The sequence below is a fragment of the Eleutherodactylus coqui genome, chromosome 5 (genome assembly GCF_035609145.1).
Source record: "Eleutherodactylus coqui strain aEleCoq1 chromosome 5, aEleCoq1.hap1, whole genome shotgun sequence".
Taxonomy (NCBI): domain Eukaryota; kingdom Metazoa; phylum Chordata; class Amphibia; order Anura; family Eleutherodactylidae; genus Eleutherodactylus; species Eleutherodactylus coqui.
The window spans coordinates 152499503-152525322 of NC_089841.1; positions in this window are offsets into that span (position 1 = coordinate 152499503).

The following is a 25820-nucleotide window of genomic DNA, read 5'->3' on the forward strand; positions in this document are numbered from 1 at the left end:
CCTCTTACATCACCGCTGTATTCCTGTCCACAAGTGTACTGGGTCTCTGCTGGGGGTAGTTGTCCTAATTTATACGCAGCCAGCTAAGTGTTACAGCAGGCTTGCACAAAATTCTTTCCTGCCTCTGTGTTGCCTCTTACATCACCGCTGTATTCCTGTCCACAAGTGTACTGGGTCTCTGCTGGGGGTAGTTGTCCTAATTCATACGCAGCCAGCTAAGTGTTACAGCAGGCTTGCGCAAAATTCTTTCCTGCCTCTGCCGTGCGTTCCGTAAGCGAAGTCAGCCTCCAACCACAGGCCAATAAGCGGCACATTTAATTACAGCGTTCTGTTTCTGCACTACTGGTAATACAGCATGCTGAGGGGTAGGGGTAGGCCTAGAGGACGTGGACACGGGCGAGGACGCGGAGGCCCAAGTCAGGGTGTGGGCACAGGCCGAGCCAGTGCGGTGGCCAGGGGTAGAGGCAGGGCCAGACCGAATAATCCACCAACTGTTTCCCAAAGCGCCCCCTCGCGCCATGCCACCCTGCAGAGGCCAAGGTGCTCTAAGGTGGGGCAGTTTTTCACGGAGACGCCTGACGACCGACGAACAGTGGTGTGCAACCTTTGTCACGCCAAGATCAGCTGGGGAGCCACCACCACCAGCATGCGCAGGCATATGATGGCCAAGCACCCCACAAGGTGGGACGAAGGCCGTTCACCGCCTCCGGTTTGCACCACTGCCTCTCCCCCTGTGCCCCAACCTGCCACTGAGATCCAACCCCCCTCTGAGGACACAGGCACGAGTGCCTACCGGCCTGCACCCACACCCTCGCCTCCGCTGTCCTCGGCCCCATCCAGCCATGTCTCTCAGCGCAGCGTCCAGACGTCGCTAGCGCAACTGTTTGAGCGCAAGCGCAAGTACGCCGCCACGCTCAAGCGTTAAATGTGCACATAGCCAAATTGATCAGCCTGGAGATGCTGCCGTATAGGGTTGTGGAAACGGAGGCTTTCAAAAGCATGATGGCGGCGGCGGCAGCCCCGCGCTACTCGGTTCCCAGTCGCCACTACTTTTCCCGATGTGCCGTCCCAGCCCTGCACGACCACGTCTCCCGCAACATTGTACGCACCCTCACAAACGCGGTTACTGCCAAGGTCCACTTAACAACGGACACGTGGACAAGCACAGGCGGGCAGGGCCACTATATCTCCCTGACGGCACATTGGGTGAATTTAGTGTAGGCTGGGACAGAGTCAGAGCCTGGGACCGCTCACGTCCTACCCACCCCCAGAATTGCGGGCCCCAGCTCGGTGCTGGTATCAGCGGCGGTGTATGCTTCCTCCACTAAACCACCCTCCTCCTCCTCCAATGCAACCTCTGTCTCGCAATCAAGATGTGTCAGCAGCAGCAGCACGTCGCCAGCAGTCGGTGTCGCGCGGCGTGGCAGCACAGCGGTGGGCAAGCGGCAGCAGGCCGTGCTGAAACTACTCAGCTTAGGAGAGAAGAGGCACACGGCCCACGAACTGCTGCAGGGTCTGACAGAGCAGACCGACCGCTGGCTTGCGCCGCTGAGCCTCCAACCGGGCATGGTCGTGTGTGACAACGGCCGTAACCTGGTGGCGGCTCTGCAGCTTGGCAGCCTCACGCACGTGCCATGCCTGGCCCATGTCTTTAATTTGGTGGTTCAGCGCTTTCTGAAAAGCTACCCACACTTGTCATACCTGCTTGGAAAGGTGCGCCGGGTCAGCGCACATTTCCGCAAGTCCAAGACGGACGCTGCCACCCTGCGGACCCTGCAACATCGGTTTCATCTGCCAGTGCACCGACTGCTGTGCGACGTGCCCACACGGTGGAACTCTACGCTCCACATGTTGCCCAGACTCTATGAGCAGCGTAGAGCTATAGTGGAATACCATCTCCAACATGGGCGGCGTAGTGGGAGTCAGCCTCCTCAATTCTTTACAGAAGAGTGGGCCTGGTTGGCAGCCATCTGCCAGGTCCTTGGAAACTTTGAGGAGTCTACCCAGATGGTGAGCGGGGATGCTGCAATCATTAGCGTCACCATTCCTCTGCTATGCCTCTTGAGAAGTTCCCTGCAAAGCATAAAGGCAGACGCTTTGCGCTTGGAAACGGAGGCGGGGGAAGACAGTATGTCGCTGGATAGTCAGAGCACCCTCATGTCTATATCTCAGCGCGTTGAGGAGGAGGAGGAGGAGCATGAGGAGGAGGGGGAAGAGACAGCTTGGCCCACTGCTGAGGGTACCCATGCTGCTTGCCTGTCATCCTTTCAGCGTGCATGGCCGGAGGAGGAGGAGGAGGATCCTGAAAGTGATCTTCCCAGTGAGGACAGCCATGTGTTGCGTACAGGTACCCTGGCACACATGGCTGACTTCATGTTAGGATGCCTTTCTCGAGACCCTCGCGTTACACGCATTCTGGCCACTATGGATTACTGGGTGTACACACTGCTCGACCCACGGTATAAGGAGAACCTTTCCACTCTCATACCCGAAGAGGAAAGGGGTTCGAGAGTGATGCTATACCACAGGACCCTGGCGGACAAACTGATGGTAAAATTCCCATCCGACAGCGCTAGTGGCAGAAGGTGCAGTTCCGAGGGCCAGGTAGCAGGGGAGGCGCAGAGATCAGGCAGCATGTACAGCGAAGGCAGGGGAACATTCTGCAAGGCCTTTGCCAGCTTTATGGCTCCCCAGCAAGACTGTGTCAGCGCTCCCCAGTCAAGGCTGAGTTGGCGGGAGCACTGTAAAAGGATGGTGAGGGAGTACGTAGCCGATCGCACGACCGTCCTCAGTGACGCCTCTGCCCCCTACAACTACTGGGTGTCGAAGCTGGACACGTGGCCTGAACTCGCGCTGTATGCCCTGGAGGTGCTTGCTTGTCCTGCGGCTAGCGTCTTGTCAGAGAGGGTGTTTAGTGCGGCTGGGGGAATCATCACGGATAAGCGTACCCGCCTGTCAACCGACAGTGCCGACAGGCTTACACTCATCAAGATGAACAAAGCCTGGATTTCCCCAGACTTCTCTTCTCCACCAGCGGACAGCAGCGATACCTAAGCAATACGTAGGCTGCACCCGCGGATGGAAGCATCATTCTCTATCACCATCAAAAACGGGGACCTTTTTGCTTCATCAATCTGTGTATTCTATTCATCCTCCTCCTCCTGCTCCTCCTCCTGAAACCTCACGTAATCACGCCGAACGGGCAATTTAGGCCCACAAGGCTCAGTCATATAATTTTTGTAAACAATTTTTATACGTTTCAATGCTTATTAAAGCGTTGAAACTTTCACCTGAACCAATTTTTATTTTAACTGGGCTGCCTCCAGGCCTAGTTACCAATTAAGCCACATTAACCAAAGCAATTAATGGGTTTCACCTGCCCTCTTGGTTGGGCATGGGCAATTTTTCTGAGGTACATTAGTTCTGTTGGTACACCAATTTTTTGGGGCCCTCGCCTACAGTGTAATCCAATTAATTTTTTGCCCACCTGCATTCAAGCTGACGTTACATCAGCTGTGCTGGGCACTGCAATGGGATATATTTATGTACCGCCGGTGGCTTCCTGGCACCCACCCATGCTGTGGGTCCACAGGGAGTTGTAACTGCATGTGTCGACTTCTAAAGAACCCCAGTCTGACTGGGGCATGCAGTGTGGGCCGAAGCCCACCTGCATTTAATTGGACGTTACCTCAGCTGTGATGGGCACTGCAATGGGATACATTTATGTACAGCTGGTGGGTTCCAGGGAGCCACCCATGCTGTGGGTGCACACGGAATTCCCATTGCGGAGTTGTACCTGCCTGTGACTATTTATAAAAAACCGCGGTCTGACTGGGGCATGCAGACACCCTGACAGAATGAATAGTGTGTGGCACATAGGTTCCCCATTGCTATGCCCATGTGTGCAGCTCCTGATGGCGGTGGCACAGGATTATATTTCTCATTGCTTCTGTACAGCACTGTGGGCTATCGCCCTGCCCCTTTTAAAGAGGGTCGCTGCCTAGCCGTGCCAACCCTCTGCAGTTTGTGCCTGCGGTTCCTCCTCATGGCAGACGCACTTATAAATAGACATGAGGGTGGTGTGGCATGAGTGCAGCTGAAGGCTGCGCAGGGACACTTTGGTGTGCGCTGTGGACACTGGGTCGTGCGCGGGGGTTGGGCAGCATGTAACCCAGGAGAAGTGGCAGCGGAGTGTCATGCAGGCAGTGATTGTGCTTTGTTGGAGGTAGTGTGGTGCTTAGCTAAGGTATGCATTGCTAATGAGGGCTTTTCAGAAGTAAAAGTTGTTGGGAGGGGGGGGCACTCTTGCCGCTATTGTGGCTTAATAGTGGGACCTGGGAACTTGAGATGCAGCCCAACATGTAGCCCCTCACCTGCCCTATCCGTTGCTGTGTCGTTCCCATCACTTTCTTGAATTGCGCAGATTTTCACAAATGAAAACCGTAGCGAGCATCGGCGATATACAAAAATGCTCGGGTCGCCCATTGACTTCAATGGGGTTCGTTACTCGAAACGAACCCTCGAGCATCGCGATAATTTCGTCCCGAGTAACGAGCACCCGAGCATTTTGGTGCTCGCTCATCTCTAGTTCTGTTCCATAATACACATCCAACGTAGTCAGTGGACAATGTTAAACAATCATGTGACTTACCATAACATAATTGATACCATATTTCAACATATTCTATATGACAGCTGAGCTCTGCCCATGGATGTACTGTAGATGAAGCCTGAAACAAAGAAATTTTGAAAATGGATGCATGTTTTATATTGGAAGCAGTGATTAGAAACAGTGATTAGAAGCAGCGATTTTCAAGTTGACTTTGTTCCACATTTCTAATTTGCTATTAAAATATTCTTGTCCAAATGCAATCTTTTGCATGGCCAAACTGCCATCTATATGTATTTTTTAATCTTGATTAGTTTTCCATTAACAATAACAATATAGTACCATACAGTTATCAAATAAAGAATTATTTTTAAATCTAATGGAGAAATCATTGCAATTTTAAAAAGTCATATAATTTATAAGTAAAAGCAAAAAAATCAAACAAAAACAGAACAAATAAAGAGAAAGCAGACAAAAGAAATAAACAAGTCTTCTCCTCCACAATATTACCAAACACAAATCCTATGAAAGTATTACCTTGTCTAGATCTACGACGATAATAAGCCCTAGCTACACTACATTAAAAAAAAAGCTATACTCACCTAGCAGGCACCATCCGGTTCGCTCCCGCTGGTCTCCGGCGCTTTGGCAGGTTTCCATGTAGTTCTCAGTGCCGACAGATACATCAAAGAAGGGAAAATATAAAAACATAAAAATAATCACAGAAAACGGCCATATACTTACTGACTAAGGAGTGCATATAGCTGCATCCTCTCACCATGCAGGTAGCAGACTTCCAAATGAGGGAGATAATTGCACCTGTGGGGGACACCAATGAGACAGCCACTCACACAGCCTCTTAATATAGAGGGGGGTTGGCTGCTTGGTGTATAATCCCACACAGAGTGGATACAAAGTGGCAGACCTTCTGATACATGTAGTGCACCATGCAGACTAGCAACCTATTAATGATGCCATAATAGTTCGTCGGGTTGCCCTGCACTTCAAGCAGTGAACCACATTGGTACTGCCACCCTGGGCTCCCCCTGGAGTTTTAAAGCCACACTACATGTGTATGATAGATAACAAATGCAAGGCATTAGTTGGATTTTGGCCAAGATACATCAGCTCACTAACCGCGTCAAGGTTCCTTGCATGTAGTGAGTCCCTATACTACTATACTACATTACAGATACTACATATCCCTATACTACATTACAGAGGGGGAAATATAAAAACATAAAAACAATCACAGAAAACAGCCATATACTTACTGACTAAGAAGTGCATATAGCTGCATCCTCTCACCATGCAAGTAGCAGACTTCCAAATGAGGGAGCTAACTGCACCTGTGAGGGACACCAATGAGACAGCCACTCACACAGCCTCTTAATGTAGAGGGGGGTAGCTGCTTGGTGTATAATCCCACAAACAGTGGATACAAAGTGGCAGACCTTCTGATACATGTAGTGCACCATGCAGACCAGCAACCTATTAATGACACCATAATAGTTCGGCAGGTAGCCCTGCACTTCAAACAGTGAACCACATTGGTACTGCCACCCTGGGCTTCCTCTGGAGTTTTAAAGCCACACTGCATGGGAATAATAGAAGTCTGCTACCTGCATGGTGAGAGGATGCAGCTATATGCACTCCTTAGTCAGTAAGTATATGGCCATTTTCTGTGATTGTTTTTCAGTGCCGACAGAGCATCGCTTACTGGTACCAGGGTTTGAAAACCCCACCTTCAGCAAGCAATTGCTCTGATTAGTTCTTGAGCGCCGTGGCTTAGCCAACCAGAGTTGGTGCTCGATGAACCAATCACAGCATTGCATTGAATGGCTGTAATTGGTTCATCGAGCGCTGGCTCTGATTGGTGAGCACCACAGCGATCAGCCAATCAGAGGTAGCACTTCATGGGGGCAGGGATTTTCTAATCCCCGGACAGAAAACATGCCTGAAGACAACTGACGGGGATTGGGGAGAAGACGCAGCGGAGCCAAACAGTGCTTCTTAGGTGATGTATGGTTTGTTTGTTTTTTTCTGCAGCTAGAGTTTATTTTAGGGCTTTGACAGTAGGATTTCCTACTGTCAAAATTGCATCGCACCGCACGAAAACCACTTTTTCATGCGATGCAATGCAAATGAGAGGAAGGCTCTGCAGGGAAACATAGGCTACAAAACATCACAGGTCGTGGGCATATCGAAAAAAACTGCATGGTTTTTGACTTGCAATTTTGCATGCTACAAAACATTGCAAATGTGAATAAACCCATAGTAAAGCAAGGGCTTCACATACATGCGAATTGTAGCATTGTCTCAATGCGAGAAAATCGCGTGACTTTGTCACCCATGTGAAATAGGTATAATACTTTGATCCAATCTAATTAACCAGTCTGGAACTGTGATAACGCTTACATAAAGGGGTTGAGTGACAATAAGAATTTTTTTTAAAGGCTGACCATGCAATAAAATAAAAAAAAAAAAAAAAGCATACTCACTTGGTCCTCCGGGGCACCGCTAACTAATTACCACTGTTCCATCTCGTTCTATGCCCCCGGAAGTCAGGTGACTGCTACAGCCAATCAGAGGCTGCAGCTAACTCCTGGCAACGTGGCACCTAGGATGTGAGCTCTGATGCCAGGAGTTCAGATGGTAAAGCTGTAGCCTCTGATTGGCTGCACTGGTCACCCACAGACAGGGAAGAACAGAAAATAAACCAGCGCTCCGGTGTTTCGGAAGACCACACTCAAAATTTGCAGAGGTTAGTATTGTGGTGGTGGTAGTATAGTAATAAATATTACTTACTTTACAGGGGTGCTTACGATTAAGCACCCCTGAATCCAAGGTAGCAGGCAGAATTCAAACGGAGTGTATGGAAATTCTTTTATTGCGACGCGTTTCGGCCGTAATCTCGGCGTTTTTCAAGTTTGAAAAAGGCGGAGATTACGGCCGAAACGCGTCGCAATAAAAGAATTTCCATACACTCCGTTTGAATTCTGCCTGCTACCTTGGATTCAGGGGTGCTTAATCGTAAGCACCCCTGTAAAGTAAGTAATATTTATTACTATACTACCACCACCACAATACTAACCTCTGCAAATTTTGAGTGTGATCTTCCGAAACACCGGAGCGCTAGTTTATTTTCTGTTTTTCATTGGTTTGTTTTTCATCCCGTGGTGCATTTTTCATCTCTGGGAGCAACCAAGACGCTTTCTTCAAGATGTCCTTTGTGACCGGTGCAAGGAAGCTCCATCCCTATTGTGGATTGATACGTCATCTTGGATTTTGACGCACGGTAGCCCAGGACACGGGCCCGGCGTCACGGGGTGAGTGATTGCTCTACTCTCCTTTTTATATACACTCTCGGCACTTTTTTTACAATCATTCTCCATCCATTTCTTGGAGCGCTATCCATTATTTATCTTTTCTACAGACAGGGAAGAGGGTGGGGCAGTTGGAGTTACTCAGCAGAGTCTCAGGGACTGAGCACAGGTGGTTTTATTGTCTTTTTTTATTTTATCATCCGGCCAGACTTTAAAAAATATTCCTATTATCACACAACCCCTTTAACCTCCTCTGAGTATTGCCAATTACTATGACATTTGAGATTTTAAATTGCTACATCTAATTCACTTATAATAATGCAAAATAGTAATAGAATGGCAACGGTGCTTTCTCAATTGCGTCCCTCAAGTAATTTCAATAGGTCCTGTATTGAGTACTTCTATAAGATTGCACAGGTGATTTAATTACTTCCAAATCATCAGCCATTCTCACAAGTGGTCTCTTTATAGGATGCACTTAAGACATGAACTGTTGGGGGTACTTGAGGACCAGAGTTAAGAAACACTGCTATAGAACATCGACATTACAAGTGTAAGAGATATTATTTTTCCAGTATAACAAACTGATCTCATTTTGTTGAACGATGCTCAGTGTGAAGTTTGGCAAATCCATCAACAAGGCTCAACCAGAATAAAGCACTTGTCTATCTCCAGCATGAGTTCAAAATAATGCTTTGTCCATGGTAAAACATTTGGGAATAGTAATCATCATCATAATAATTGTCATTTATATAGCACCAGCATATTCCGCAGCACTTTATATATCAGAGAGTACATAAACAGAAAAACATTAGACATTACATATAATATTAAGCTAATAAATAATTCAAGCAATAGGAGTAAGGGCGCTGCTCAAAAGAGTTTACAATTTATGAGGACACAGGGGTGACACAAGAGGTACAAGTGCTTGTTCTGTACAGTGATCTACCAATTTTTACTAAATAGGGTTGTGTTGAAAAGGTTACATAACTGTATATATTTTGTGTCCACGGTGTCCTTCACTCTTTAGTAAAGCCCTTGTTATGTCTCCAATTTTTAAGAGTGCCCACATTATGCCATCAGTTATTCATAGTGCCTCTGTTATGCCCTCACACTAATAATCCACCTTTTTGTCCCCAGTCCTTAAAGGGGTTGTCCCGCGGCAGCAAGTGGGTCTATACACTTCTGTATGGCCATATTAATGCACTTTGTAATGTACATTGTGCATTAATTATGAGCGATACAGAAGTTATCAAAAGTTTTTCACTTACCTGCTCCGTTGCTGGCGTCCTCGTCTCCATGGTTGCCGTCTAATTTTCGCCGTCTAATGGCCAAATTAAACGCGCTTGCGCAGTCCGGGTCTTCTGCTCTTCTCAATGGGGCTCCGTGTAGCTCCGCCCCGTCACGTGCCGATTCCAGCCAATCAGGAGGCTGGAATCGGCAATGGACCGCACAGAAGAGCTGCGGTCCACGGAGGTAGAAGATCCCGGCGGCCATCTTCACCGGGTAAGTAAGAAGTCACCGGAGCGCGGGGATTAAGGTAAGCGCTGTCCGGTGTTCTTTTTTAACCCCTGCATCGGGGTTGTCTCGCGCCGAACGGGGGGGGGGGGGGGGTTTGAAAAAAAAAAAACCGTTTCGGCGCGGGACAACCCCTTTAATGTTGCCCTTTTATGCCCCAGGTCTTTCATAGTTCCCGGTTATGCCTCCAGGCTTTAACTGTGCCCCCTTTATGCCATCACTCTTTAATAGTGCACCTCTATTTACTCAAGTATTTAATTGTGCTCCCTTTATGCCCCTAGTCTTTATAAGGACCTGTCACATCTCCACAGCACCATAAATTAAGTCATGGTGCTGTTAAAGGAGGTGACAGGGAGCCAGGTAAGGCATTTTTTATACTCATCCTCTCTCTGATTCCTGCTGTACCCACTGTTCAAGATCGCATAAAGCACTGAAAATTCAAATCTTTTTTCAGTGTTGTATGTGTGATTTTCTATACAAGTCTATGGGAGAGCACGTGGACAGCACAGTGAAAAGAGTCAGATTTTCAGTGCGACATGCAATCTTCAGCGGTGGATACCACAGGAACCAGGGAGCGATGAGTATAAAAAGTACCTCTGTCTCCCTGCCATCTCACCTAACAAAACCATAACTTAGTTTATGGTGCTGTGGTGACATGACAGGTTCCCTTTAATTGTGCGCCCTTTATGCCCTCTCTTTAACCCTTTCCACTCCAATGCCTGACCTGTTCCGACATCATGAGCTTCCTCTGTAGCTCCGATGTTGAAAGAGGTCCGCACCTGCAGTCCAAGAGTGCATCTGCACCTGCTCGTCAGACACATCGGGTGCAGAGGAACTCCTGCACTGGTCCTCATCGAGGACACCCGAGGAGAAAGCAGAAATGTTTTTTAACCCCTTCTGCCTTCTCCTTTACACATTACATAGTGCTTAATTAGTGCTATGTCATGCAGAGAGAATGCAGAAGTAACACTTTCGCATTCTGCCTGGCTATCCTGTGACCGCCGGGAGCCTCGTGACCTCAGCTGTCACTCACAGCACAGGTCAGGAGAATGAAGAGAGAATGTGGAAGTGTTACAACCGCATTCCGCCCGACGATCATGTAACCACTGCCACCCTCCTGATCTTGGCTATCAGTCGCAGCCAAGATCAGGAAGGTGAAGAGAGAATGCAGAAGTATTACTTCCACATTTCCCCGGTGATCATGTGACTGATGGCACCCTCCTGATCTTTTACAGCTGAGATGGGAGAATGCCAAATGGGCATTCAAATAAATTGGAACTAGGGAGAATGGAGAGGGGAAAAATGGATTGAAAGGGTTAATAGTTCCCCTCAATCAATGCAATCAGTCTTGGATGCTGCTCCCAGACTTTAGTAATGCATCGAGTCTCAGTGCCCCCACTAAATACTAATAATAGTCTTATTTGTGCTATAAAATATAAAAAAAATGAGTACTCATCTCACCTCTTGTGTCCCCCGCTGTCTAGTCCACACTGCTCCGGTGTCCGCTTGCTTCCAGGGCTGTGGCCAGCGACTGGACATATGACCAGTTGCTGGGAGGTAAGGGGTGAAGCAGAGACCACAGCAATATGGATGAGATCAACAGCAGGGAAAGCGAGAGGGGAGGTGAATATTCAGTTTTTTAATTTTATGTTTACCCTAGACAACTCCTGGGCAATTGCCCAGTTTGCCCTTCCCCTAAAGGTTGCCCTGATGCTTTGAACAGGAATTGGGACTAGCCCATTTAACAGAAGGGGTGGCAGAATGCATTTGGGGGTACGAGTATATGAATTATGCTCAATTTGCAACCTGCATGGAAGGTAATCACAAGCCTGACTGAATGAAAATAGATTAAGCTCAGCAACCAGCCAGCATCTGTGTAGGGATATATATGAAGTGCATGCACAGAGTGAGGGGTTACTAATGGTGGACATGAACACAATTAATTAAAATGCATAAGTAACAGATTTTTCATATATTTTATTTTGGTCAGATGATTTATATGTTCTAGAAATTTTCAGACACAACACCCTACGACTGTTGAAATAGAGAATCAACACTGTGTCAGTAAGACGGATGATTTTTCATTGCTGCTGGAATTATTTTTGAACCCCTTAGTGACTACCCCATTGGCTTTTTACATCCTGGCTTTGTAGGCATTAATCCTCAGAGCCATAAAAACACGCTCGCCCTGAGGATTAAAGCTGTGGGGCTTGTGGACGTGACAGCTCCCTGCTGTTGGCTGGCGGAGGTAGCCGACAACCTGAGCTGTCATGGGGGGCCGCGATATGCGGATCCATGAGGGGAGCTGAAAGTACTCACCTCCGTCCTCCACCATGTCCTGTGATGTTCTGGTCCCTCCAGGACCTTGCGTCGCCTTCTACACATGCGTGCCAGACATAAACGTCGAGCGCGTGCACAGAAGGCCTTGCGGCCTGGTGAATTTAAAATCTCTCCGCTCCCAGCTAGCATGAATAGCCAAGAGCAGAGAGATACCACCAGGGACTGCTGTATGGGGTTCCCGGTCACATGATCACTGTTATACAATGGATAACGAAGATCATGTAAATTTTTTAAAAAAGGGAAAAAAAGATTAAAAAGTTTAATTTTCATATCCCCTCACGGATTACATCTATAAGGGGAGATTAAATAATGTACCTAAGGCCCCTGATTTATCCATACACCTTCCCCGGCTTCTGTGCAAGCACCTCTTGCCAAAAAAGTGGATGCATGCACAAAAGCCACGGATTGCCAAGGTAATTTAAAATCTCTCTGCCCCTGGCTACAAAATGTAGCCGAGAACCTGGAGATATCACAGAGGGCTATGGCAGGGGCTTAACGATGGGGGATGCAGGGGATGTGGTTGCACCCGGGCCCAGGAGCCTTAGGGGGCCCATAAGGCCTCTCTTCTCCATATAGGGAGTCCAGTACTATGAATAAAGTATTATTTTGGGGGGCCCTGTTACAGATTTTGCATTAGGGCCCAGAAGCTGCAAGTTACGCCTCTGGGCTATGGTATACGGTCCTTGGTCATGTGATCGCCGCTAGCCAATAGATAACGGCGATCACATAAAAGTAAAAAAAGTTTAGATATCACCTCCCATCATGGATCCGATCTGTGAGGGGAGGTGAAATTACTTACCTAAAGCCAATGTGCTTCCAGAATAAAGTAAACAGATGTAAATATATATCTTATCAAAAATGTGTACAGTATTTACACATATTTGAGATATTGCATTCGAAAATGGGAAAAAAAGACAATTGTTTTCAAAATGTTCCCAATTTATATCAAGTTCCCAAGTATATCAAAGTAAATATGTATTATCTCATACATGATGCAAAACAATGTTTCTGAGCCTCTTTATATGTTTGGTAAGGAGAAGAGTAGATAGGGATTGGCTGGGCCAGATTCCCTGCACATGTTTGAGCCACTGGCCTGCCCTACTGCCAAAAATCTGGTGATTCTTGCTAATAGTAGCACTAACAAAGTCTTTCAATACACACTCAGAGGACTGCCATGCTGCCTCCTCTCTGGCGCTGCACGCTATCACAGTCTGTCCTCTCTCTTCCTCCCAGCTAAGTCAATTAGACTACAGGGAATGCTAGAGCCAGAAGAGTGAGGACATGCTGTGATAGTGCACAGGGTCAGAGAGGAGACAGCACGGCAGTCCTATGAGTGTGTTTTGAAAGATTTTGTTAACGTTACTAGAAGCAGGAGTTCTGGGGCTACAGATGGGGGTCACATTAATTGCAAGGGGCCACAGTATTAATTGGGGACACTAATTAGGACCAGAGAGGAAGTCACATCATTACTTAGGGGGTGCATTACTAATTGGGGCCACATAGGTGGTCAAATTATTAATTTAGGGGTCACACTATTAATTGGGGCCACAGAGGTGGTCAGATTACTAATTGGAGCGACAAAGGGGTCACATCATACTAACTGAGGCCACAATGGGATGCGCTATTACTTAGTCGGACCACAGGGGAGCTCTATTACTTAGTGACATCACAGCAGAGGCACTATTGCATAAAGTGAAACCACATCAAGGGCACTATTACTTAGGAAGACCATAGTCTGAGACCATAGTGGGCACATTGTTACTTTTGGGAGGACACTGAGAAGTTCATTAAGAATTGCTGCAGCAGGAAGAAGTAAGTGAGCTTGATTTTGGTATTGTATCTACCGGTAAGAAGTGAACTTGGTTATGGTACTGTATTTATGCACGGAGCTTGGTTCATGCTGTATTTATGCACTGAGCTTGGTTCTAGAATTGTATATATATACTGAGCTTGGTTCTAGTGTAGTATTTATATTATGAGCTCGGTTCTGGGGCTGTATTTATGCACTGAGCTTGGCTCTAGGCTGTATTTATGTACTAAGGTTAGATCCAATGCTATATTTCACGTTAAATAGATAAACAATTTAAGGGAAAAACACATGACCGTTTGCTCAACAAAGTTCATCGCTACCAAGCATAGTTGCACATAAACAGGGGTTTTTATTCTCGGAGTATTCAAACTTTGCACTACAGCACACAAGTTTGAATAAAACAGCGGGAAGATAGGACCTGCTGTATCTTTCCCACACATAGTATTAATGGGTAAGAATACCGCTAATGAAAAGAAAGCCATTGAAATCAATGGTTTTGTTTCGTCTCATTATGCGGCCGTGATTATAACGACCACACAATGGGAAGAAATCACACCCATGTGAAGAAGTCCTAAGGACATGTTGTGGCTGGTGACATACAAATAGACCACACTCATAAGCATACATATTAGCCAGTGGGTGCACTATTTTGCAATTAATTTGTGTGGCCAGCTGCACCGTTTGTTTCACCCTTAGGCTTCTTTCCCACGAGCGTATATCGGTCCGCTGTTTTCACGGTTGGCCAATATACGCTGTGATCTTGACGTAAAAACGCCCGGCCGACCAATATAGCGCTGGGCGTTTTTACGTCGGGCCCAAAAGATAGTCCTGGAGCTAACTTTTGGACTGGAATACGTCGGCTGCTGCATGGGCTCCTACGGGAGCCAATGACAGCAGTCGCAGAAGGGAGGTGTAAGGGAGTTTAGCAGTGAGACTGCTAAACTCCCTCCCTCTGCTGTCCTCCCTGCTCGCTCTTTGCAATGGGAGGGGGCGGAGCAGGGGCGGTGCTAATCACCGCCCCATCCTCCTACCATTGCTTGCTGTGGACAAGGGGTGGGATGAATTTCTGTGGGTTAATCGCAGCTTCAAAACGCATGGCACTTAGCCGCAGGTTTGGAGCGGCTTCGCTGCATGCTTTTCCGTTTCGGCTGGCTCTTCCATAGAAAGGAGCAAGGCTGCAATGAAAAAAAAAAGAATTGACATGCTGCGTCCCGGGAATCTGCGCCGCAGTGTCGGTTAATGCTGTCTTTGCCGCAACAGATTGTCCGCCCTGTGTGGACAAGATTTTTGATAAATCTCGCCCACATGGCCAGCGAAGCCTGGCATTAGCGGCCGCAGGCGGATTTGCCGCAGCAAAATTCTGCAGGAAGATTCTGCGGCAAATCCGCCCTGTGTGAAACCAGCCTTAGGGTGGGCTTCTACTCATTGGCCAGTGCTGCGTGTTTGCCCCCCCAGGCTAAAATGGGTGAGCTAGCCCCTGACAATACATATCCATTAGTATGATGAAGTATAAATGTTAGTTTTTAGAGAAAATTTATATCAATTCAAAGTCTTTTATTTAGTAAGAATTGACAGACTGAAGCTTATCCATTCCCCAAATGCGAAGATTATGAGACATCCTGTGAAATTATAGTGTAAGAATGAAGGTGGAACGTAGGTACTGAGACTGAGCACAACAATGCTAAGCACTATATTATAAATCTTATATATAATTGCAAACCTGATAAGTATAGAAACATTTTCAATGACCCATATGTTTTTTTTTACTTCTCCATTTAATGAGCTGTGTGGGATGCAAACAACTTTGTTATTTCCTGGACGATCAAAAATAGCAATCCAGACATTTTTTTACAGCGTTCACCGTAGGGGATAAATAGCATAATAATTTTACAGTACAAGTCGATGTGAACATGACAATAAGAAATGTGTGGGGTTTTTTAATTTGTATTTTTCCAATAATAAATAGAATTTTATTGATAAAAATGTGTGAGGGGGGTTGTATTTATTTTGGGGAGAAGAATTTACACATGAAGACTTTTTCTATTATTTTTTTTTACAAAACTTATTTGTTCCACGAGAGCACTTGAAGCTGCAATCATCTGTTACTTTTTTTCACTGACATTTGAGCCTATTACACCTCGCCTCTGGCAAGGCCTAATAAGCCACTGCGTATGAAAGACTCAGACATAAATTAGCCTCCTGCAGCAATGGCAATGAATGAAACACAAAGATTGGATCATAGGGGTGCAGATGTGATGTAGCAGGGGCCCCCTTCCTCTACAAATACCTTAACTCCCATGGTCTACATTGACAGTGGCATCTATGGGTTTAAATGGCTAGCTCTGATCCTTGCCGCTGTAACGGAAGTTTTGCTGTCTGTTACAGCTGACTCCCACTGAAGATACTGCTGGCTCTGTCCCTGAACCAGCATAGCGCGAGTGCCATACATGTAAGCAATTGTAAGTAAAACGAAGCAATCGTATTACTTAGTGGCCCATATCCACTACAACAAAAAAGTTCCATATTTGAAAAATAGAAAATATTACCAATGACACCAAATATGAAGGTGAATACTGGTCAAATACTGATATCAAAACTGATGACATATGGATGCATCTGTTTTTTTTAATCATTTTCCACAGACTACAACAGGCATATATTCCCTTGCAATATGGACAAAAATATTGCAGGCTACATTTTTAAAATATAGTCATAGAAAATATGCCCATGTAAATAGATACACAGATTTACTTTATGCTAGCTGCATACGGCAGGATTTGGATTGCAGAATCCGTGATTGTCACCTGCACAGACAATCCATGGCATTCTGCATCCATTAGCAAGAATAGAACATGTGCATGTCCACTCACGAGAGTGCACAGCGATTGCGATTTCTTCTCGCGGAAAACAAATCGCAGCATGCTTTATTTTTGCACAGATTCCATGCGGACGGGTTCCATTGAAGTCAATGTAAGCTGTCCAACCCACGGCCTTCCGCAATTGACATTGTGGAAAGGTCACGGATTCCATTCCGATCCGTTCATGTGCACCCGGCCTTAGCCACAATTATGGTTCACTAAACATGAACTTAAAATACATCCATCTGAAAGCAGCCAAACACTGATGTATTAAAAGTGCTTTCTATGCTAGTAAATTGTCACCCAGTTAGGAAATGCCATAAGATTATAGGATTCTGACTCCTGAGTATTTTACTAATCCCTTGCATGAAGAGGCTAGTAAATTTCACTGTACTTTTGCACCTTGTACATCTGGTTGTGAATAATGCTATGCAGAGAAGGCCTGAAAGTGCCTTATCATTTCACTGCTACTCCAAGCCAATGACTACCTTTGTGCTGGGTTATCGGGCCAATCACAGTGACTTAATGAGTTGCTAAACACCTTCTTCCTATACATGCTGCTAGACTATGCTCCATGCATAGCAAATTCTATCTTCAAATGAAGTACTCGCTAATGAAATGCATCATAACTAGAGATGAGCGAGCGTACTCGGCCACGCCCCTTTTTCGCCCGAGCGCCGCGATTTTCAAGTACTTCCGTACTCGGGTGAAAAGATTCGGGGGGCGCCGTGGGTGAGTGGGGGGTTGCAGCGGGGAGTCGGGGGGAGAGGGAGAGAGAGAGGGCTCCCCCCTGTTCCCCGCTGCTACCCCCCCGCTCCGCCACTCCTCCCCCCGCCCCCCGGCGCCCCCCGAATCCTTTCACCCGAGTACGGAAGTACTCGAAAATCGCGGTGCTCGATCGAGTAATTACTCGAAACGAGTAGGTTGGCTCATCTCTAATCATAACAGATCTTTATTGTAGTAATTAAGATATCTTAGCTTAATATGGTTTCCGAATTTTCCAGCTGTACTATTTTGAAATCTTTAGGAAAATGTTGTATAGATGATACATAAAATGAGTAAAGATTTCAAAATTGTTACAAAATAACCCCTCAATGTGTTTAATATGTAATAATGCTGAGGGCATTCTTTTACACCTTTGGTGAGATTGTCTTATAGTCAACAAATACTGAGCCAAAATGTACAGCTTCCTAAAAGAATTGCGCAATCAACAAATCATTCTGCCCCCAGCTATAGCTTTGCTCTTGCTATGAATTGATGCTCACACAATTCTAGACAGAGCAATTATTATTCAGTGATTGTGGTTAAACAAACAATTGCAAACAATTTAAAATGAGACAAATTCTTCCAAATTGAAATATTAAAAGAGTTAAATAAAACTTGCTTTAAGGGCAATTGTGCACATCAACGGAAATTTCTATATCTAAATCTGCAGCAAAACCTACGATGAAATCCGCAATTTGCTGCAGATTTGAGTGTAAATTTTCCAATTTCTCTTATTGCACTGGGGTGAAAATCTGCCACTTTTCCGTGCACAGCATGCTCCGGATTTGAAAATGTACAGCATGAGTGGAATCTGCTGTGAATTTGTTCTGTGTTTGTTCTGAGTGAATGCAATTTGTTAAACCTTCGTTCACTTACATCATACTGCACACACAACTAATTTGCGATTGCCACCCTAATGTGGCAATGTTAGGCTCCTTAAGGGTGCAGTCAGAAGAGCGTGTTTTATGTGCGTTGAAAATGAATGCTTCTAAAAAAAACAAACGGTTCTTATAGAAGTGGTCGTATCAGAGAAATTAGCAGCGCAAAATGGCGCGCACCTAAAAAAGATAGAACATGCACATCTGGGTAGCACCTTTTAAATGTCCTGCTTTAAGCAGCGGAGTATTCCTACTGCCTCCCTGCTGGGTATATCCCCAGCAGGGGGGGGGGGGGGCAGTAGGGGACTCCCCAGGCCTCTCTCCCCAAGAAAATTCCCTATAGGGGGAAGAGAGGTGGTTTCAGGGCTTCCCTCGAAAGTGTAAGAAGAGGGAATGGAGATAGAGATAGAGATATGAAAAACTGAGATGGAAATACACCTTTAAAGAAAATCTGTTAGGGCATGTTCACATGGTGGAATTTTTCCACAGACTTGATACAAAATCCACCTGGAATCTGGATGGATTCCACATTAAATCCATGGCAAATCTGTGCCAAGTAAGTGTCCTATTCATTTGAATAGTTATATGCATCATATTTTAAATAAAGAATTGACATGTTACTTCTTTACATGGATTCCATACTGAAGCCACATGAAATCTGCATTGAAAATTTTGCACTTAGATTTGCCCATTGACAAGGGATAAATCCAGGTACAAATTCTTGGCAAACAGAAAGGCAATTCTACTGTAAAAATATGTGGCATAGGGCAGCTTCCCTTGGGCGTGTTTGCACACCTTTTGTGTGCACAATACGCTGAGAATAGAACTCATTATTTTTAATGGGTTCATCCTTACTGGGTTTTTTTGTGCTCTCATTTCGTGCTAAAAAAACCCGCAGCATGCTCTATTTTTATGTTTAATTGCGCACCAAAGGTCCCCAGAGGAGTCTATGGGGCTGCACAAATAAGCACATATGTGCGGTCAACACCAGCACATAATTTGGCTTAATAGTTATTTAAATCAGGTCCATCCATATCAACAAGTGGTGCCTGCTTGCGCACAGTATTTGCTCAAGCACACATGCAGAAAATACTGTGTGAATCCCGCTTTTGCCACGGATGTAGAGACAGAATCTGCAAATTCTATGCACATTTGACATCCAAACTTTGTTAGATTTTTGTAGCTTTGTCCCCTGTATTTCATCATGTTCTTTCGCATATTGTCAAAAGATGCACTTTAATACTCTATTTAGCTAAAGACTTTGCTATTATTTTGTATGCACATTAAAAATACTTTCAATAAAAATTCAGTAGAGAAAAGAAAAGAAAAAATAATAAAACTAAACATGAGCAAATGAACCGTTATAAATTGTGTGCATAACTTCAGTGATCACAATGGTTTACTTAAAGTCTGATTGGTCGATCAAATAATAAGTATAAAACCTTTTTTTTCCATTTGACAGTTCAGATTCTGGACTCTGGATTCCTGATGTTGGGAAGCAGCCCCTTCTATTCAATGTTGTAATGTCAATGTGTTCACTTAGAACTTGGCCCTAATAATACTGTAGTCAGTAATAAGACACAAGCTGCATTTCAAATGAACTCTGTACTCAATACTGTAAATTAACTTTTTTAACTTTCTATTACAAAATCACAAATTCTTTCGGTATCCTCAGTGTGTCCCATTGCATCAACATTTTGATTTCTGATTAGAACATCCTAATGCATAATTCTGCTATTTCTGTCAAAGCAACTGGAACCTTGAGTCAAACTTGATGGACCACATTATAAATCAATCATATGGTTGTCTTAAGGACAGCATACATGTAGCAAAGCTTTAGCCAGACAGGAAAGTTATTTTTAATTAGGAAAAAGATTTTGTGAAATAAATATCTCTAAGAAACAATACGATTCTGAAATTTAATGAGACGTGGAAACCATGGTTAAGACTATTCTCAAACAAAATCATCTCTTCCTTGGACCTACTTGAAGGGTGCATTCACACGAACGTATATCGGCTCGGTTTTCACGCCGAGCCGATATACGTTGTCCTCGGGTGCAGAGGGGGGAGGATGGAAGAGACAGGGCCAGGAACTGAGGCTCCCGCCCCCTCTCTGCCTCCTCTCCGCCCCTCTGCACTATTTGCAATGGGGAAAGGCGGGACGGGGGCGGGGCCAATTCCCAGACTTTAGCCCCGCCCCCGTCCCACCTTCTCTCATTGCAAATAGTGCAGAGGGGCGTGGAGAGGAGGCAGAGAGGGGGCGGAAGCCTCCGTTCCTGCACCTGGCTCTTCCATCCTCCCCCCTCTGCACCCGACGACAACGTATATCGGCTTGGCGTGAAAACCGAGCCGATAGACGTTCGTGTGAATGCACCCGAAGATTAAGTTCTGGTTATAGGCCTCGTTACAGGCCTTTTCTTGACTCTAGTTTACCCATTCACTTTAATTCCTCCCCCCCCCACCTACCCACCCCTCCCTCCCTTCCAACCCTCGACCCTTCACCCCCCTCCCCACCACAACTCTCCGCCTAATGTCATATTTAGAAATTGTTGAAATAGATGTTCTAAAATGTACAAATCATGCTATTGTCCCCCCCCCCTCCCCCCTTTAACAATGGAAAATGTTATGGTCAGCCTGCTAATTGGTTAACTGGCAACTCATTGGTAACATTAGTCTTTCTCGTAACTTGTTAACCTCCTTTTGCACGATTATATGCAAAATTTCAATGCATACAATGTACCTTATGTGTAAGCTGTCCAATAAAAAAAACTTATTGATTTAAAAAAAAGATTTTGTGAAATAAAAAATAAAATAACACAAAAAAAGTCCTGCATAAATGTAATATATACAATAAAGTATTTGTGTATTGTTTTGATAATAGTGAAAAAGTTTCCTATGTCTGCTATATAACAATGGAAGTGTCAAAGACAGTTTTCATCGTCATAATCTTATTCTAACCCATAACATTATGACTGTTCAATACTGATAAAAAGCAGAAATCTGCAGCAGTGACCTGTAGCCATTAAAATGACACAACCTCCTTGTTCTGCCAGACCTGTGTTTTGCTCTAGGAATGTACAGTAATTAAATAAACTACAGTAATCGGATTGGTGTCTGTGCATGGTAACATCTGTCCTTTACTATAAAATGGATCAGTCATTGAAAGTGACAGTTTGATCAATAGTCAGCAAGATTTCTCATTTATTTGAGAATCAGTGTTTCCCTTTCCAAATGGACACATTGCCAATACACCCCTTCACCATCTACTCTTCATTGACTCGAGGATAGAAGACCTCTTTATAATTTACAGTGTCTCATAGCTTAATCCATCAGACCTAGGACTGAAGATCAAACATCAGCATTTCCCTGAATGTTTGTATTCAAAGCTTGCATGGTCTGTACAAAGCAAAGAACACACTGCCCTAAATATAATAGATAGTGTAGTGTCACTCTGTAGTGTAAACTTCACAGCCATCTACATTAATGTTTTCAATAGATCAAGTAATGGCTATGGTAATCTCCTGTATATCCTGTAACATGGGCACTGCTATATGGGTGAGGAAATGTAACATTCTTCTATATACAGCAACTACAATGCATGGTTGAACAGGCTATTATCCCAATGTTGATCTTCTAAAACATCTGGAAATCCAGTTGCCAGAGTAGGGAGAAAAAGGTCACTCTCTGCTCCATGAGTACAGGCCAAGTCTTTTGCTGTCAGAAGGGTGAAATTAGGCACCAGTGAACCCCTTAGTAAGGTTGGGACATTGACACAAAAATATTGATAGTCGGTAGTATCGATGTTGCATTCAACCGGACATGCAATATCCAAAACAAACGAAAGGCACAACTGTGCAAAGGAAACATAAAACTACGGGAAATCCTCTCCCTATAAACCCCTAACCCGGGAGGGGGCCCTGCCTACTCGGCGGGTCGATCGCTCCAACAGGTGCGGACTTGCACGCATGCCTGGGCCACTGACAAATCCCTATCAGGGAGCCGTAGAACAAAAAAGAAAGCGAAACAGAAAACCAAACAAAACAGAAATAGGAACTTAGCTAGCACGGAGGAGCTTCAGCCAGGATGTGTTCCTCAGCAGCTGTCCAGCGGCAACTGAAGCATTGACCAGCACAGGAGTCAATACTAGCACTGCTTAAATAGGAGCAGAGCTACTCAGCACCAGGTGAGGACTGACATTACTCCTGCAACCACCACACCCCTGAGCTCCAGGAGAGGTAGGAATACTGCTAAACCCTGGTCTGGCCTGAAAGCAAGGTGGGAACCTCCGAACAGCTGCAACAATCGACTATCGCCGAACAAACTATTGATTATTGTAAAATATCGGTGGAAAACTATCAATATTTTAATATATCGACTTTTTTAAATGCTGTATAAAAATTAAAATGGTCTAGGGTTAATAAAGCAACACAATCAACAAAGAAAATATAGTTTTCTTTTAGAACTTTAAACTGTTGAATTTATTATTAACTTATAACTATTAATAACATCATGAAAACATATTAAAGTTACAAATGAAAATAAAAAATTACAGATGAAACATATAATTAAAATTAGGTATATGAAAAGCAGTTTTTTATCATTGGCCCCAATAATCGTTATCTAATGAGCCAAGAAATATTTATTTGCTTGCATGCTCTCCCTTTAAAATGCTCCTTCGAGCAGACAGAATTTCACCAGCTTTTGAAAACATTATTTCTGCAGGAACCAAAGTAACACAAACGTGTTAGATGCTGAATGCACGACATGTCGTGTCTCCTTTTTTGGACGTAACCTTCATGCGTTCAGCACAGCCCTCCATCTGCATGTGGAAATGCTTACATTTAGAAAGCATTACCCACAGCCATTGCGTTAGATGCAAGCGTTCAGAGCCTGCGTCTAACGCCATGAACAAACGCATGTGGAAAAGGGGCCTAAGACCCCACTTTTTCTGAGAGTCGTTTTGCCTGGAGCAAACCTTATTGGTGACAAAGAGTCACCTCACACTTTCCAAAGGTTTCAAGAACTTGTTTATAAGTTCATTAGTGCCTCGAGCAAAACTACATCCTGTACCAACACAAAGGAAAGGGCAGAATGTGAAGAAAGAAAATCTGGTCACCGGACCACAAGACACGCTTCTGCTTTACAAAAATCGATATTATATTGCCTTAAACTATCGATGTTACCGATATATCGGACAACAATATCGATGAAAAGTATCGCCAAAGCATTAGCGATATATCAATATTTCGATATATCGGTTTTCGATGTCCTAACCCTACCCCTAAGTGATGCTGCCTATTTTGGACCCAAGAATGCAATAATTTTGGGGGAAATTTTTTCTCCACCTTTCAAAAACACTAACTGTCAATTTTCCATTGACACGACCATTGTTTTTGCTTTAAAGCATTAATCATACAGCATAAATGACATGCTGCATTTTTTTTGCAGGCTGCTACAATTCTGACAATACCAACATTTATATATATATATATATATACAGTATATATATATATATATTTTTTTTTTTTGCGTAATAAAACTGCTTATTTGCAAAACATATATTGAATCTAGGACCCTGGCAGCACTGCAAGGCAACAGTGCTATCCACTGAGCCACTGTGCTTCTCCCTCCTCATGTTCTCCCTGTGTTTGTGTGGGTTTCTTCTTCCTAATAACAGTCCCTTTTAACTATGTAGCACATACATGTTACACAGTACTATATATCACTTCTATCCCCATTGCAGATCACAATCTATATTTATCTGTTAGCATGCTTTTGGAGTGTGGGAGAAAGCCCACAAAACACTGGGAGAACATGCAAACTCCATGCAGATGTTTTCCTTGGTCAGATTTGAACACAGGACTACAGCACTGCAAGGTAACCATGTTAATCACTGAGCCAGCCACTGTGCGTCTTCTTCCTCCTTCGGTGGCTCAGTGGCTAGTACTGTTGTCTTGCAGTGCTGTGTTCTTAGGTCAAATCTGGCCAAGGACAACATCTGTATTGAGTTTTTATGTTCTTCCTGTGTTTGTGTAGGTTTCTTCTTCATAACAATCATATATATATATATATATATATATATATATATATATATATATATATATATATATATATCAGTGAATTTATATGATAAATATACCAAAAAAATCGGTGGTATTAACACCTTCAACACTAATCATTCATCTATGTATCAATGCCATAGTTATTTTCGACATGTTGCATTTACTAATATGACCTGACAGTTTTATGCACCTAACACTTTATTTACAATTTATTTTTCTATACTACCATTGATTAGGTTATACATATGACTGATTGATTAATACTAATTAACGTCATGCACTATATATCAGTGTAATACTATATCTCACTGCCTAAAAAAGACATAATGGTAAGGTGAACCTTTACAGTCAATTTATTTTGACCGTATCCAAAAGGGGAGTGGTCCTGAGGCACTGTAAGGCCCAATGTCCACTGACAGATCAGATTCCGCATGCGGGAGCCCGCAGCAGAATCCGACACTGCCCACGGCCGAGGACACTACTTACCCATCGGGGTCTTCTGCATGCCTGTCCAGGTCTTCTATTTTCTTTACTGCAGATGTGTGCAGAAGCAGCGCACTTGTGCAGTGGAGGGTTTTTCTTAAACTCCTGCTTTCCCGTAGAATCTGAATTCAATTGCAGACTGGCCACTGATCGGACAGCTTCCATTGACTTCAATGGAAGCCGTCCATGCTGGAACCGCATTGAAATGCAGCATGCTGCGATTTGTTTTCTGGACCAAAAGGTCTGCAAAACAAATCCGCATGCTTTAAATCAAGTGCGGACGCTCATGCTTCCCTGTGGGCGGCTTGATTTGCGGATCTTCCGCGTAAGTGACCCATGCGGATTCCGCAAATCAGATTTGCCCGTGGACATTGGGCCTATATGTCAGAATGTACAAATGGCCTGGTCCTTTTGTTGCAACTCTTTTATAGTGTTTAGAGCACATTTGCTGCTTTAGCCAGTACAAGAGCTTGCATGGCAGTCTGCAAATTATGCATTCCACACACTGGTCCAAAAATAAGGGCACATTATCATTTTGACTAGATTTTTAAAAATATATTTGGAGGAAAACTGATCAGTGCATTTCAATGTAGGAACAAATACATGTTTTATGAAACATCTTATTATGCACCAAATTAGGCTGGAAAACTGAGGAGGAAGAAATGTTTTAGGGCTTAGTCAGACAGGCGTTTTTAGCCGCGATTTGCGCATGCGCATGCGTCCGGCGATTTTATAAAACCATTGCTTTGCAATGGTATCGGACACATGAGCGCTTTTTATGCGCTCGTCCGATAAATTATAGAACAGAAATCGCAGATTGCACCTATCTGCGATCTGCGATTCCTGTTCTCTTCTCTATATGCGCTCAATGGGGCCGGCGGCAGCAGCGCCAACCCCATTGAGAACATATAGAAGACAAATCATTCTTCTCTGCCACAGCTGTAACAGCTGTGACAGAGAAGAACGATGTTTGCCCATTGAATTCAATGGAGCTGGCAATACAGCCGCTCCATTGAAAGCAATGGGCTGCCGGCGTGCGCCGGGTGAATTGTCGGTAAGGGCTTAAATATATAAGCCCTTCCCTGCAATTCATCCTAAAATGTGTTAAAATAAAAAAAAATTGTATACTCACCTTTCCGCTGCAGCCGGAGTTCTGCCGCGGCCGCTGTCA